This window comes from Rhinoraja longicauda, chromosome 23 (assembly GCF_053455715.1).
Source record: "Rhinoraja longicauda isolate Sanriku21f chromosome 23, sRhiLon1.1, whole genome shotgun sequence".
NCBI lineage: Eukaryota > Metazoa > Chordata > Chondrichthyes > Rajiformes > Arhynchobatidae > Rhinoraja > Rhinoraja longicauda.
Genome location: NC_135975.1, coordinates 28675632 through 28689722, shown reverse-complemented (window position 1 = coordinate 28689722; position 14091 = coordinate 28675632). Strand labels below are relative to the sequence as shown.

At 48.8% G+C, this 14091-nt stretch overlaps 1 pseudogene; it reads left to right on the top strand.

Moving 5' to 3' along the window:
- Window positions 1–3631: 3631 nt before the first annotated feature.
- On the top strand, window positions 3632–6215 carry LOC144605036 (uncharacterized; annotated as a pseudogene).
- The last annotated feature ends 7876 nt before the right edge of the window (window positions 6216–14091 follow it).

Below are 14091 nucleotides of genomic sequence, written 5' to 3'. Positions count from 1 at the left end.
TTGGGGACAAGTTTGGAAACTCAAATGCTCTCTGAGACTCAGAACTTCACTCCTGAGGAACTTTCTTGGTTCCTTCAGAACAATGTGTAGGAAGGAACTATGGGTGCTGGTTTATAGACACAAAGTGCTGGAGTAACTCAGCAGGTCAGGCAGCGTCTCTTGGAGAAAGGGAATAGGTGACGTTTCGGGTGGAAACCCTTCTTCATACTGAAAGTAGAGAGGGGGAGCTGGAGGTAGGAAATGGCTAGAACCTTTGGGGCAACTTGGAACATCAGCTTACACAAGCCCTCAGGAATAGAACGATGTATCTCATAGCAAGAGGTACTTCCTCGATGATCAGAACACAGTCGGTATCTGAACCCATAGAACTTTCAATTGCTTCTTAACCAGAGAATCGAAGGTTCGGCATCTTCCCTGACACCCAGAGACAGCTACTGTTATCTGGGAGAGCGAAGCACCAGTCAATAGACCCTCACTGGTTTGGCCTTCGGTCTGGCAAAGGAGATCTAGATGTGTGTGTCGGCACTTTATGCTGCAACAAATTATTTCTTGGTCATTTGTAGACGTTGGTTGGCCTTTTCACTTTTCAATTTTGTACCAATCATCACGTTCAGGATTCCTCGCAGTCGAGTTGCTGCCTCACAATACCAGAGACTCGGGCTCGATCCTGACCTCGGGTGCTGTCTGTGTGGAGTCCGCATATTCTTCTTGTGACCGCGTATGTTTCCTCCTGGTGCTGCAGGTGAAAGACATTGTCTCACCTTGCAACCGTGTAGGTTAATTGGCTGGGTAAATGTAAAAATTGTCCCTAGTGGGTGTAGGATAGTGTTAATGTACGGGGATCGCTGGGCGGCACGGACTTGGTGGGCCGAAAAGGCCTGTTTCTGGCTGTATATATGTGATATGATATGATATGATACCAGTGCAGATGCATACTTGTGTCATTGATTTAATTACCATTGACACCAGCCTTAACCTTTACGTTTGATGCTAATTGCTGTAAATTTACTTCACGTCGCCCATTTGATGGATGGAATTTCTTATGAATATTTGGGGAAATTGCCTTTAAGTTGCATGAAATAGCTCATTAAGGGCTAATAGCTCAGAAGAAATGAATAAGATATCTTGACCAAGTTCAATGGGGAACCTTGACCTAGGTCAAAAGGAAAACGTTGAGCAAGATCAATAAGAGATCTTGGCCAAGGTCAATTGGAAACCATGACCAAGATCAATGGGGAAACTATGACCTAGGTCAATGGGAAACCATGACCTAGGTCAATGGGAAACCCTGACCACAATCAATGGGAAACCATGACCAAGGTCAAGGAGAAACTAGGATTGAGATCAACGAGGACCTCACACATCAGCAAGAACCTCAGCCCTCCTTCATTGAGAAAGATTGACCTGACATCATGCTCAGCACAGAGATGGTGGGCCAAAGGGCCTGTTCCTGTGCTGTACTGTTCAGGCGATATCTGTGGACAGAATGGACAGATGACATTTTGGAAAAGATCTGCTTCCACACATAGGTAGGTTGAGAGAATTGAGTTACCCAACTTTACCAATATGGCGGCACAGGGGCGCAACTGGTAGAGCCGCGGCCTCACAGTATCAGAGTCCCGGGTTCGACCCTGACCTCAGCTGCTCTCTCTGTGGAGTTTACACGTTCTCTCTGTGACCCTATAGGTTTCCTCTGTGTGCTCCGGTTTCCTCCCACATCCCCAAAAACATGCATGTTTATAGGTTAATTGACCTCTGTAAATCGCAGGTTTACAAACCTGCAGACACAAAATGCTGGAGTAACTCAGCGGGTCAGGCAGCATCTCTGGAGAGAAGGAATGGGTGACGTTTCGGGTCGAGACCCTTCTTCAGACAGTGTATGTATAAGAGAGTGGGATAACATAGAACTAGTGTGAATAGGTAATCGATGGTAATAGGTAATCGATGGTCGGCGTGGAATCGGTGGGCCGAAGGGCCTGTTTCCGTGCCGTATCTCTAAACTGAACTAAATTGCAAGAATTAAAGTGCACAATTCAAGCTGCAATTGTCCAGCTGCCTTTTAATCTTTGTTGTTTTGTGCTTCACTGGAGAGGCTGATTTGCAAGTTCAGATAAACAGTAATACTGACTTTGGAAACAAAGAGGTCCCTATAGCTGTCTGCCTGCCATACATCATTGTACTGATTTGACCAAGGCTTGATTTTAACTATAAAGTTACTCACAGCTGGAATAGCCATTATTTATTTTCTCTGGGGATCGGAGCTCATTCTGTTTTGATGGGAATAAAATTGTCCAATCTCAACAGTTCCCAAAGGATTACTCTAACGAGTTCAGTGATTATTTCACCGTGTACAAGACTGCCAAGCCGCGCTGGGCTGGCATTCCGATTGAAGCCGAATATTTTCTGGAGTCAGTCCCGGATTCTGGGAGATGCTGGCAAGGTTGGCATGGCTGCTCACCCTTCAGAAGGTGGCGATGGAGATTCTTCCCAACCACACAGCGATGCCCTTGGATTTTAAAAAAGGCCTGGATATGGAGTGGATGTGGAGAGAATGTTTCCACTAGTGGGAGAGTCTAGGACCAGAGGGCACAGCCTCAGAATTAAAGGACATTCCTTTAGGAAGCAGATGATGAGGAATTTCTTTAGTCAGACGGGTGGTGAATCTGTGGAATTCGTGGCCACAGAAGGCTGCGGAGGCCAAGTCAATAGACAATAGACAATAGGTGCAGGAGGAGGCCATTCGGCCCTTCGAGTCAGCACCACCATTCAATGTGATCATGGCTGATCATTCTCAATCAGTACCCCGTTCCAATGGATATTTTTAAGGCAGAGACTGATAGATTCTTGATTAGTACAATAGACAATAGACAATAGGTGCAGGAGTAGGCCATTCGGCCCTTCGAACCAGCACCGCCATTCAATGTGATCGTGGCTGATCATTCTCAATCAGTAACCCAGGGGTACAGGCGCCAGGGGCTATGGAGAGAAGGCAGGAGAACGGGGTTGAGAGGGAAAGATACTGTAGATCAGCCACGAGTGAATAACGGAGTAGACTTGATGGGCCGATTGGCCTACTCTGCTCCTATCACTTATGAACTTATGAACTTATGAAAGCTCTGAAGATTTGACCTATGGCATGTCCAATCCTTTAATAATCTTATATGTTTCAATAAGACCCCCTCTCGTCCTTCTAAATTCCAGAGTATACAAGCCCAGTCGCTCCAATTTTTCAACGTACGACAGTCCCGACATTCCGGGAATTAACCTCGTGAACCTATGCTGCGCTCCCTCAATAGCAAGAATGTCCTTCCTCAAATTTGGAGACCAAAACTGCACACAGTACTCCAGGTGCGGTCTCACTAGGGCCCTGTACAACTGCAGAAGGACTTCCTTGCTTCTATACTCAACTCCTCTTGTTATGAAGGCCAACATTCCATTGGCTTTCTTCACTGCCTGCTGTACCTGCATGCTAACCTTCAGTGACTGGTACACTAGGACACCCAGATCTCGTTGAAATCAGGTGAACGTCAGGATTCATGTGTTTAATCATCATATGTACCGACATTGGAACAATTAAATCCTTACTTACAGCAGCATAACATGTTTGTAAAAACAATAAACAATAATACACATGTGCTCAACAGATGAAGTCAATCGCTTCCCCCGTGACACCCTGAGCGATCCGATGAGGGAACAGGAGCTCGAAGCCAACAAAGCTCTCATCAGCCCAGCCCCCCCAACAACAGAGTTCAATCTGAGGGAGCCGAGTCTGAAGGAGGTTGAGGAGGTCATCAAGGCCTCTGCTCCAGGCCCTAGTGGCGTACCATACATAGTGTACAAGCGCTGCCCAGAGCTCCTTCGACACCTATGGAAGATCTTGAAGGTGGTATGGCAAAGGGGGAGAGTTGCCGACCAGTGGAGGTGCGCTGAGGGAGATTGAATCCCGAAAGAGGAAAACTCAGAGAACATCAATCAGTTTCGGTCAATCTCGCTGCTGAGCGTGGAAGGGAAGGTGTTTTTCAGCATTGTCTCCTGAAGATTAACTGAGTTTCTCCTCAAAAACAGCTACATCGACCCCTCCGTGCAGAAGGGTGGGATTCCTGGAGTTCCCGGCTGCTTGGAGCACACTGGAGTAGTCACGCAGCTCATCAGAGAAGCCCATGAAAACAGAGGCGACCTAGTTGTTCTGTGGTTGGACCTGGCCAATGCCTATGGCTCCATGCCGCACAGATTGGTTGAGCTTGCACTACACCGCCACCATGTTCCCAGATAGATCAAGGTCCTGATCCTGGATTATTACCATCATTTCAGGCTGAGGGTGACTTCTGGGTCAGACACATCAGACTGGCATGGGCTTGAAAAAGGAATAATAATAACGGGTTGTACCATTTCTGTTATTCTTTTTGCTCTCGCCATGAACATGGTGGTCAAGTCAGCCAAGGTGGAATGCAGAGGCCCCCTAACCAAGTCTGGTGTACGACAGCCCCCAATAAGAGCTTTTATGGACCACCTTACCATCACCACTACATCAGTCCCAGGGAGTTGGTGGATCCTACAAGGTCTTGAGAAACCTATCACCTGGGCAAGGATGAGTTTCAAGCCAACCAAGTCAAGGTCCATGGTGCTGAAGAAGGGGAAGGTGACTGACAAATTCCACTTCTTATTATCCGGAACTGCCATTCCCTCCATCACTGAGAAACCTATCAAGAGTTTGGGAAGCTTCTTGGGGCAACTCTGAGAGACTCTGCCGCCATTCAAAAGTCCACCGAAGACCTTGAAGCCTGGCTCACCAAAGTCGACAAGTCAGGCCTACCTGGCAGATTCAAGGCCTGGATCTATCAGCATTCCATCCTGCCCCGTGTCCTGTGGCCTCTCCTGGTTTACGCTGTTCCATTGACCACAGTTGAGTCCCTCGAAAGGTAGATCAGTGGCTTTCTCCGCAAGTGGCTTGGCCTTCCCCACAGCCTCAACAGTGCAGCACTGTACGGGACCAGTAACATCTTGCAGCTCCCATTCAGTGGCCTCACTGAAGAGTTTATGGTGGCACGGACAAGAAAAGCCCTACAGTACAGGGACTCCAGGAGCCAAAAGGTGTCATCGGCTGGCATCGAGGTGAGAACAGGGAGGAAATGGTGGGCGGAGAAAGCAGTGGAGGTGGCAGAGTCACGCCTAAGACAAAAGGCATTGGTGGGAGTCATAGCAACTGGCTGAGCGGGCTTGGGATACTTCCCTAAGACCCTGGTTGGCAAGGCCCAGGGCAAGGAGAGACACCATCTCATCTAGGAAGAGGTCAGAGCAGGTGTGGGGGAAGAATGTGTGAGCAGGACAGTGGGGCTCAGGCAGCAGGGAGCGTGGACAAGGTGGGAGAGCATACCGCAGCGCAGGATTACCTGGTCAAACATCATGCAGGCAGACTTCCAGCGCGTCCGGTTCCTTGTCCAAGCTGTCTACGATGCCCTACCAAGCCCAGCAAACCTCCACGTCTGGGGCAAGAGCGTGACACCTTCCTGCCCACTTTGCTCTGGAAGGGGATCATTAGAACATCTCCTCAGCAGCTGCCCAAAGTCCCTTGGTGAAGGTCGCTATCGGTGGTGCCACGACCAGGTGCTTAAGGTGGTTGCTGAGAGCATAGCCACTACCATCAGTAGCAGCAAACACCACCACGCCCCGAAGAAATCAATCACTTTTGTCAAAGCTGGAGAGAAGCCTCGACCACAACCAAATACAAGGGCGGCCCTCCTCTACACGGCCACTGACTGGCAGCTGCACGTCGATCTGGGCAAACAGATGAAATTTCCGCAGCACATCACAGCAACATCACTCCAGCCAGACATGATCATCACCTCCGAAGTGACAAAACAGCTGATCATTCTGGAGCTGACAGTGCCCTGGGTAGAGCGTATGGAAGAAGCAAATGAGAGGAAACGCGCAAAGTACCAGGAGCTGGTGGAGATGTGCCGGCACAGAGGCTGGAAGACACGCTATGAACCCATAGAGGTGGGCTGTAGAGGCTTTGCAGGATGCTCACTCTGCAAAGTCCTCAACTAATTGGGCATTACGGGGCTGGCAAAGAAGAGGGCCATTCAATCCGCAAGCGAAGCCGCAGAGAAAAAAATGGCTTTGGATTAAGAGGGCTGATCCGTGGGCAGTTGCTGCTGGGACGCAAGTCGGGGCCTGATCAACCCCAGCTGGGTCGCCTGGGCGAGGGTGTCTGATGTTGTGAGACCCAAAACACCCGATGACCCCCGGTCACATCACTGAGGATGCGTCCCAGTGCATCCAGGAGATATATCTTGCACACAGTAAATAAAAATTCAATAAGTTAATACCAATGTAAAGTCCCTTTGTGCTTACGCCAAGGCAGTCCAAAGAGGTTTGTGGTTGAGGTTAGCATTGTGTAGTGTTCAAGAGCCTGATGGTTGTTGGGAAGAAGCTGATTTTGAACATGGTGGTCACGGTTTGCAGGCTCTTGTACCTTCTTCCCGATGGCAGGAGTGAAATGAGAGCGTGGCCAGCATAGATAATAGAGCAGAGCAAGATAGACCACTCGACCCCAAAAAAACAGTCGTAGGTCACGGCGCCATTTTAGTAGGCAGAAACTTGCAGAAACATTTTAAAAGAAAAATAACAAATATCTGTGAATTGATATATGAGATATATTCTGCATTTTTATGGTATCATCACACATACTGTTCCCCCAAAACACTGATTACACTGCGAGAGGCATAACGAACGGCGGGTTTTGCCTACTAAAATGGCTGACATTCCGCTCCTTTGCGTACTACACTTCAGAATAGGCGATATCGACGGAGTGGTTCATCTTGCTCCTCTAGTATCTTTGGTGGCCAGGGTTGGTGTGGGTCTTTGATGATATTGGCTGCCTTTCTGAGGCAGCGCCTCGCCCTGCAGATGGCACATGCTGCAACAATACGCACAGCTGGTGACAATGAGTCCAGAATTTAAACATTCCCTCTGAGTTCCCTCCAGGCACACTGGTTTCCTCCCGCATCCCAAGGATTAATAGTTGGCTGTAAACGTATGCGTAACAGTAAAAAGAATCGCAGACGAAGGGTCTCGACTCCAAACATCAGTCTAAAGAAGGGTCTCCACATGAAACATAATCTTTCCATGTTCTCCAGAGATGCTGATTTACTCCAGCACTTTGTGCACTTTTGTGTGAACCAGCATCTGCGGTTCCTGGTTTGTACAAGAGGATCAAAGGGGTGTAGAAAGAGAGCAAGTCGGGGCCTGATATCGCCTATTCTGAAGTGTAGTACGCAGTGGTAGTGGGAAATAAGGAGGGAGAGTGGGACAACTTGCATTGGTTCCCTGTGAGCCAGTATGGAGCCAACAGGCCAAATGGCCTCCCTCTATGTCATTATGAAGGAAACAATGATTGTGAGATATTGTATTTTTCATGCATATATGACTCTAGTGGTACATCATTAATTGTTTTAGTTGTGTTCAATTGTGCCTGAATATTCATGCAGTGTATTAGAAGCTGGACTGTGTTGGAAAGAGCATTTGTGTCCATGTTTATGTGGACATTTGGGGAGTAATCTATTATGTCAATTCAGAGATAGAATCAGGAGAAGGTTTTACACTAGAATTAGAACGATATAATTATGTGTGAAAACTGAAATACTGTGGAATTATGTTGGGGCTCTTATTGAATCAAGCAGAAACATGTTATTCGATTTGTGGAGCGATCAATTTAGTCCAAATTACAACAATTGTGCAGACGGAAAAAATACATTACTGGGCAATTTATACTTGATCAGGTTCACTGGCATGGCTTCTCCCAGTGCTAGACTTGCTGTGCTCAGTTCCCTACATCTGATGGGGCTGCAGAGCCATTGAATGATTGAAAGATACAGCGTGGAAACGGGCCCTTTGATCCACCGAGTCCACGCCGACCACCGATCACCCGTTTCACAACTAGTTCTACGTTATCCCACTTTCTCATCCACTCCCTGCACGCTGGGGGGCATTTACAGAGGGCCAATTGACCCACAAACCTGCACATCTTTGGGATGTGGGGGGCAACGAGAATACCCTGACGAAACCCATGCGGCACGGTAGCGCAGCGGTAGAGTTGCTGCCTTACAGCGAATGCAGCGCCGGAGACTCAGGTTCAATCCTGACTACGGGCGCCGTCTGTACGGAGTTTGTACGTTCTCCCCGTGACCTGCGTGGGTTTTCTCCGAGATCTTCGGTTTCCTCCCACACTCCAAAGACGTGCAGGTTTATAGGTTAATTGACTGGGTAAATGTTTTTAAAAAATTGTCCCTAGTGTGTGTAGGATAGTGTTAGTGCGCGGGGATCGCTGGGCGGCGCGGACTCGGTGGGCCGAAGGGCCTGTTTCCGCGCTGTATCTCCAAATCTAAATCTAAATCTAAGTCACTGGGGGAACGTGCAAACTTCACACACACACACACACACACACACACACACACACACACACACACACACTCACACACACACACACACACACACACACACACACACACACACAGCACCCGAGGTCAGGATCGAACCAGAGTTTCTGGCGCTGAGGCAGCGGCACTACCAGCTGCGCCACCCTGCCCTCTAAGCCATTCTAGAAGATCGAGCGGTCCACAAATATTGAGTTACCCTCAATCTGTGGCTCCTGAGATCCTAACTCCTGGAAGCCCAAATGCCATTTTGCCATCTTTCCTCTCAATGACTTTGACCTTTTCAGTAACTCTGATGAGACATTTTAAAACAGTCCAAGAGAAAAACAATTTTCGAAATTGAAAATTACTTTTCAAAAAAAGAATGTACTTAAAATTTAGGGCGTTGCAGTGGTGCAGCAGGTAGTGCTGCTGCCTCACAGCGCCAGAGACTCGGGCTCGACCCATGTGCTGTCTGTGTGGAGTTTGCACGTTTTCCCTGTGTCTGCGTGGGTTTCCTCTGGGTGCTCCGGTTTCCTCCCACATCACACAGATGTACAGGTTAACTGGCCCTCTGTAAATTGTTTTGTTTTTGTATCCTATCAAAACAGATCAGACATACTACACATAAATACAATCAAGTCAAACTCAGGTACAACGGGTATATGTAGTGGTGGCCAACTATCTCACTCCCACATACGGGACAAGGTGACGTCACCGCCCCGTGCCCCACGTGACCTCACCCAACCAGCGGCCACCTGCTCCCGCTCCACCAATGGCGGCCGCCTGGGCCGGGAGGTGGGTTGCTATGCAACCTTCATTAGGCGGCGCGTAGGCCTTTGGATCTAGACTGTCCAGAGCTAAAAAGTCGGAAACCTAGGGTGTCAGGACCTAAACTGTCGGGACCTACAGCATCGGGGCTTACAGCGGGGCCTACGGCTCATGGAAGGACCGTTCAGAAGCATGACAACAGCGGGGAAGTTGCAGGAGGTGCCCTGGGTGCGTAGGCCGAGCGATGGCTGCAGGAGGTGAGGAGATGGCCGTTCATTGGTCGATATGTTGGTGTCGAGGTGTTGGTGGAGTGAGCCGCTGGAGGTTCTGCAGCATCCAGGAGCTCGATTGAATCGGGCTGCGCTCCAAGACGGAGGCCGAGCGCGGGATTGGACGTGGCGTGCAGCAGCGCGGAGCGAAGGAGCAGCGGTGGGGACACCAACAGCAACAACATCGCCTGTGCTGGCCGGCCCCTGCAACCCCGACCCAGTGCCACCGCCAGGACTGCGGGCCTTGAAGACTAAGTTAAGACTTTAACATTTTTAACAACTTTTACCTTGAAGTGTGCAAGATGACACCAGAAACGTGGAGACTCTTGCGTACTTCCTCAGTGTTATTCTTGCTATTGAGGGCGTGCAGCGTAGGTTTACTATGTTGATTCCCGGAATGGCGGGACTGTCATATGTTGAAAGACTGGAGCGACTAGGCTTGTATACACTGGAATTTAGAAGGATGAGAGGGGATCTTATCGAAACATATAAGATTATTAAGGGGTTGGACACGTTAGAGGCAGGAAACATGTTCCCAATGTTGGGGGAGTCCAGAACCAGGGGCCACAGTTTAAGAATAAGGGGTAGGCCATTTAGAACGGAGATGAGGACATTTTTGTTTCAGACAGAGTGTTATAAATCTGTGGAATTCTCTGCCTCAGAAGGCAGTGGAGGCCAATTCTCTGAATGCATTTGAGAGAGAGCTAGATAGAGCTCTTAAGGATAGCGGAGTCAGGGGGTATGGGGAGAAGGCAGGAATGGGTTACTGATTGAGAACGATCAGCCATGATCACATTGAATGGCAGTGCTGGCTCGAAGGGCCGAATGGACCTCTGTGCCGTACCTGGACTCTCAATTATTTCTCCCCTCCACTCACCCCCTCCATCACACTGCCAATGTCCTCCCTCTGGATTTACAATCCGCAACTCCCCTCCTCCCCCCCCGCCTGTTTCCACCTATCGTCCACCATGCTTTGTCCTGCCTCTCCCCTTTTGCAGTTTCTTCTCCCCCTCCCCCCTACAATCCTTCTGAAGAGGGGTCCTGACCCAAAATGTTACCTTTCCGTGTTCTCCAGAGACGCTGCCTGACGCTTTGAGTTACTCCAGCACTTTGAGTCCTTTTGTGTTTTGTAGTTTAGAGATACAGCGCGGAAACAAGCCCTTCGGCCCAACGACCCCGCGCCGACCAGCAATCCCCACACACTAACACTATCCTACACACACTAAGGGCAATTTACAATTGTTACCAAGCCAATTAGTCTACAAACCTGTGCATCTTTGGAGTGTGGGAGGAAACCGGAGCACCCGGAGAAAACCTACGCAGGTCACGGGGAGAACGTACAAACACTGTACAGACAGCACCCGTATTCAGGATTGAACCCGGGTCTCCGGCGCTGTAAGGCAGCAACTCCACCGCTGTGTCACCGTGCTGCCAGCATCTGTATTAACCAATTAACCAGCATCCACATCCTTATGCTCTTGTACTTGGGTATGATTGGGCTGATGTGCGGTGAGACTTTTACTGAACTGTATGCACAAAATAAATTTCCCCGTATATACTGTGGATACATGTGACAATACGGCACTCTTGGAGCATTGGCCCGTGGTATTATGCGTCTCGGGTGCAGTGAGATGTTACAAGATCCAGGTCTGAATTTACACTTGTGGACGCGTCCCTCCTGGTACCGTGAAAGTAATGAAATTCCAAGGTGTTCCAGACCATCTGGTTTATTTTGATTGCACTATTGACCAAATGTCAGGCATCAACAGATGCAATGACTGAATAAAGGAGTGCGTGTCATGCAACCTTACCATGTAGCTGCAGATAGATTTACCTGTTTTCGTGCAAGGCAGCGAGATTTCCACACCACTTCGCTCTCGCAGAGACTAAATGCATTCCTTTCTCCCGAACTGCTTATCGCTGGGGTGGACTGGCGCAAGGTGCCGGGGCGGGAGGAGGCAGATGAAATATTTGTGGCGCAGATTAATCTGTTATCCGTGGACCCTTGATGACGATGAGCGGGAAATGTGCCCGCGATATTTCGCTCGGTTTGGAACATGGCAGATCACTGATTAGGGAGGGGAGGCAAACCTCTAGAGACGAGACACTCAGAACAGGTTCTAATGCCACGGAATTGTGTGAGAAGCAGATAATGAATGAAAGTTTTATTGGGGGAAAAAAAAGCTCTCCAAACCGTAACGTTGCTGTGCCTGTGGCTTCTTCGTAATCTGACACTGAAATTGAGGTGCGTGCATGTGTGTGACAGACACAGGGCCAAAATACTTAAGTTTGTTCTTCGGTATAGACATTCTATTACTTGTAGCAGGGTGCTTACAAAGGTAACGTCATTAGGAGCTGATTGCTGTGAAAGGATTCTACGTTTACCAGGCGTTGGAAATCTTCTTGGAGGTAAGTGCTCTAAAGTGACTGCGTGCAGGACACTGAGCTGAGATCATTTAGGCCGCTAAATCCGCCTATCCCTGTAATGGGAACCATGATGCACTATTAACCCAGGCCCATTGATTGCAGAAGCCAGGCAGTTCACCAGCTTCATGCTGCTCGATCTATATAATGATCTCAGCGGTCTTGCAGCCTCGTTTGGCTGTTGATTGGCTGGACACAACAGCAGGGTTCAATTTTGGGAATGGCTAGTACCAGTTAAAGGCAGCCCGCTTCTCTAAAGGGGAGAGGGGGGGAGTGTGAAGAAGGGTCTCGACCCGAAACATCACCCATTCCTTCTCTCCAGAGATGCTGCCTGTCCCGCTGAGTTACTCCAGCATTTTGTGTCAATCCTCTTATAGGGCTAACTTTCTAATGGCTAGAGTTACCAATCTATGTTTTTGTAGAGATACAGGTTTAAGGTGAGGGTGGGGGGAAGATTTAATAGGAGCCTGAAGGGCAACTTTTTTTACACAAATGGTGGTGGGTGTAAGGAACGGGCTGCCGGAGGAGGTAGTTGAGTCGAGTACTTTCATAACGCTTAAGAGACATTTGGACAGGTACGTGGATAGGTTAGGTTTGGAGGTTTATGGCTCAAGAATGGGCAGGCGGGACTAGTGTGGATGTGGCATGTTGGTTGGCATGAGCAAGTTGAGCTGAAGAAGCCATGTTGACCACTGGTTCTATTCCACACACAAGGGTCAATTTACAGAGGGCCAATTAAACTACAAACCTGCACGGCTTTGGGATGTGGGAGGAAACCAGAACACCTGGAGGAAACCCATGCGGTCCCAGGGGCGTACAAACTCCATACAGGATCAAACCCAGGTCTCCAGTGCTGCAAGGGCCAGGGCAACTCTATCGCTGTGCCATTATTCAATGAATTGGACACAACATGGGAGACAATGGGCTCCAAGGATTCTGCCAATCAATCTGCCTCAACACACTCAGTCAGAGAGTCACACAGCACAGAAACAGGCCCTTCAGCCCAACTCACTCATGCCCACCAAGATGCCCCATCTGCACGTCCAATCATAGATGAGCATGATATGGAGAGGGTACAGAGGAGATTTACTAGAATGTTGCCTGGGTTTCAGCACTTAAGCTACAGAGAGAGGTTGAACAGGTTGGGTCTTTATTCTTTGGAGCGTAGAAGGTTGAGGGGGGACTTGATAGAGGTTTTTAAAATTTTAAGAGGGACGGACAGAGTTGACATGGGTAGGCTTTTCCCTTTGAGAGTGGGGAAGATTCCAACAAGGGGACATAACTTCAGAATTAAGGGACAAAAGTTTAGGGGTAACATGAGGGGTAACTTCTTTACTCAGAGGGTGGTGGCTGTAAGGAATGAGCTTCCGGTGGAAGTGGTGGAGGCAGGTTCGATTTTATTATTTAAGAGTAAATTGGATAGGTATATGGATGGGAGGGGATTGGAGGGTTATGGTCTGAGAGCAGGTAGATGAGACTAGGTCAGAGAAAGTGGTCAGCATGGACTGGTAGGGCCGAACGGGCCTGTTTCCATGCTGTAATTGTTATATGGTTATATGGTTGTATGGTTATAATAATAGGCCAGCATGGTGGCGCAGTGGTAGAGTTGCTGCCTTACAGCACTTGCAGCGGCAGAGATCCGGGTTCGATCCAGACAACGGGTGCTGGCTGTACAGAGTTTGTACGTTCTCCCCGGGACCCTGTGGGTTTTCTCCGAGATCTTCGGTTTCCTCCCACACTCCAAAGACGTACAGGTTTGTAAGTTGATTGGCCTGGTATAAGTGTAAATTGTCCCCAGTGTGTGTAGGATAGCGTTAATGTGCGGGGATCGCTGGTTGGTGTGGACCTGGTGGGCCGAAGGGCCTATTTCCACGCTGAATCTTTAAACTAAACTAAACTCAACTAAAGTACAAGTGAAATGATTGTAGTATAAGAATAGCAGCCCTCACCAAAGCAGAACACAGTCGCCATGTTTCCAATGCCATCCAACGCTCGTGTTTCTTTGCTGTATGACTCTATAATTCGTGCACTCAGTGGGTCGAGCAATCTGTGGAAGCAATGGACAGGTAGTTGTTTAGGTTTGGACCCTTCATCAGACACAATGGACAGGCAATGTTTAGGGTCTGGACTTTTCATCATAATTTAGACTTTAGAAATACAGCGTGGAAACAGGCCCTTTGGCCCACCGAGTCCTCGCCGACCAGCGATCATCC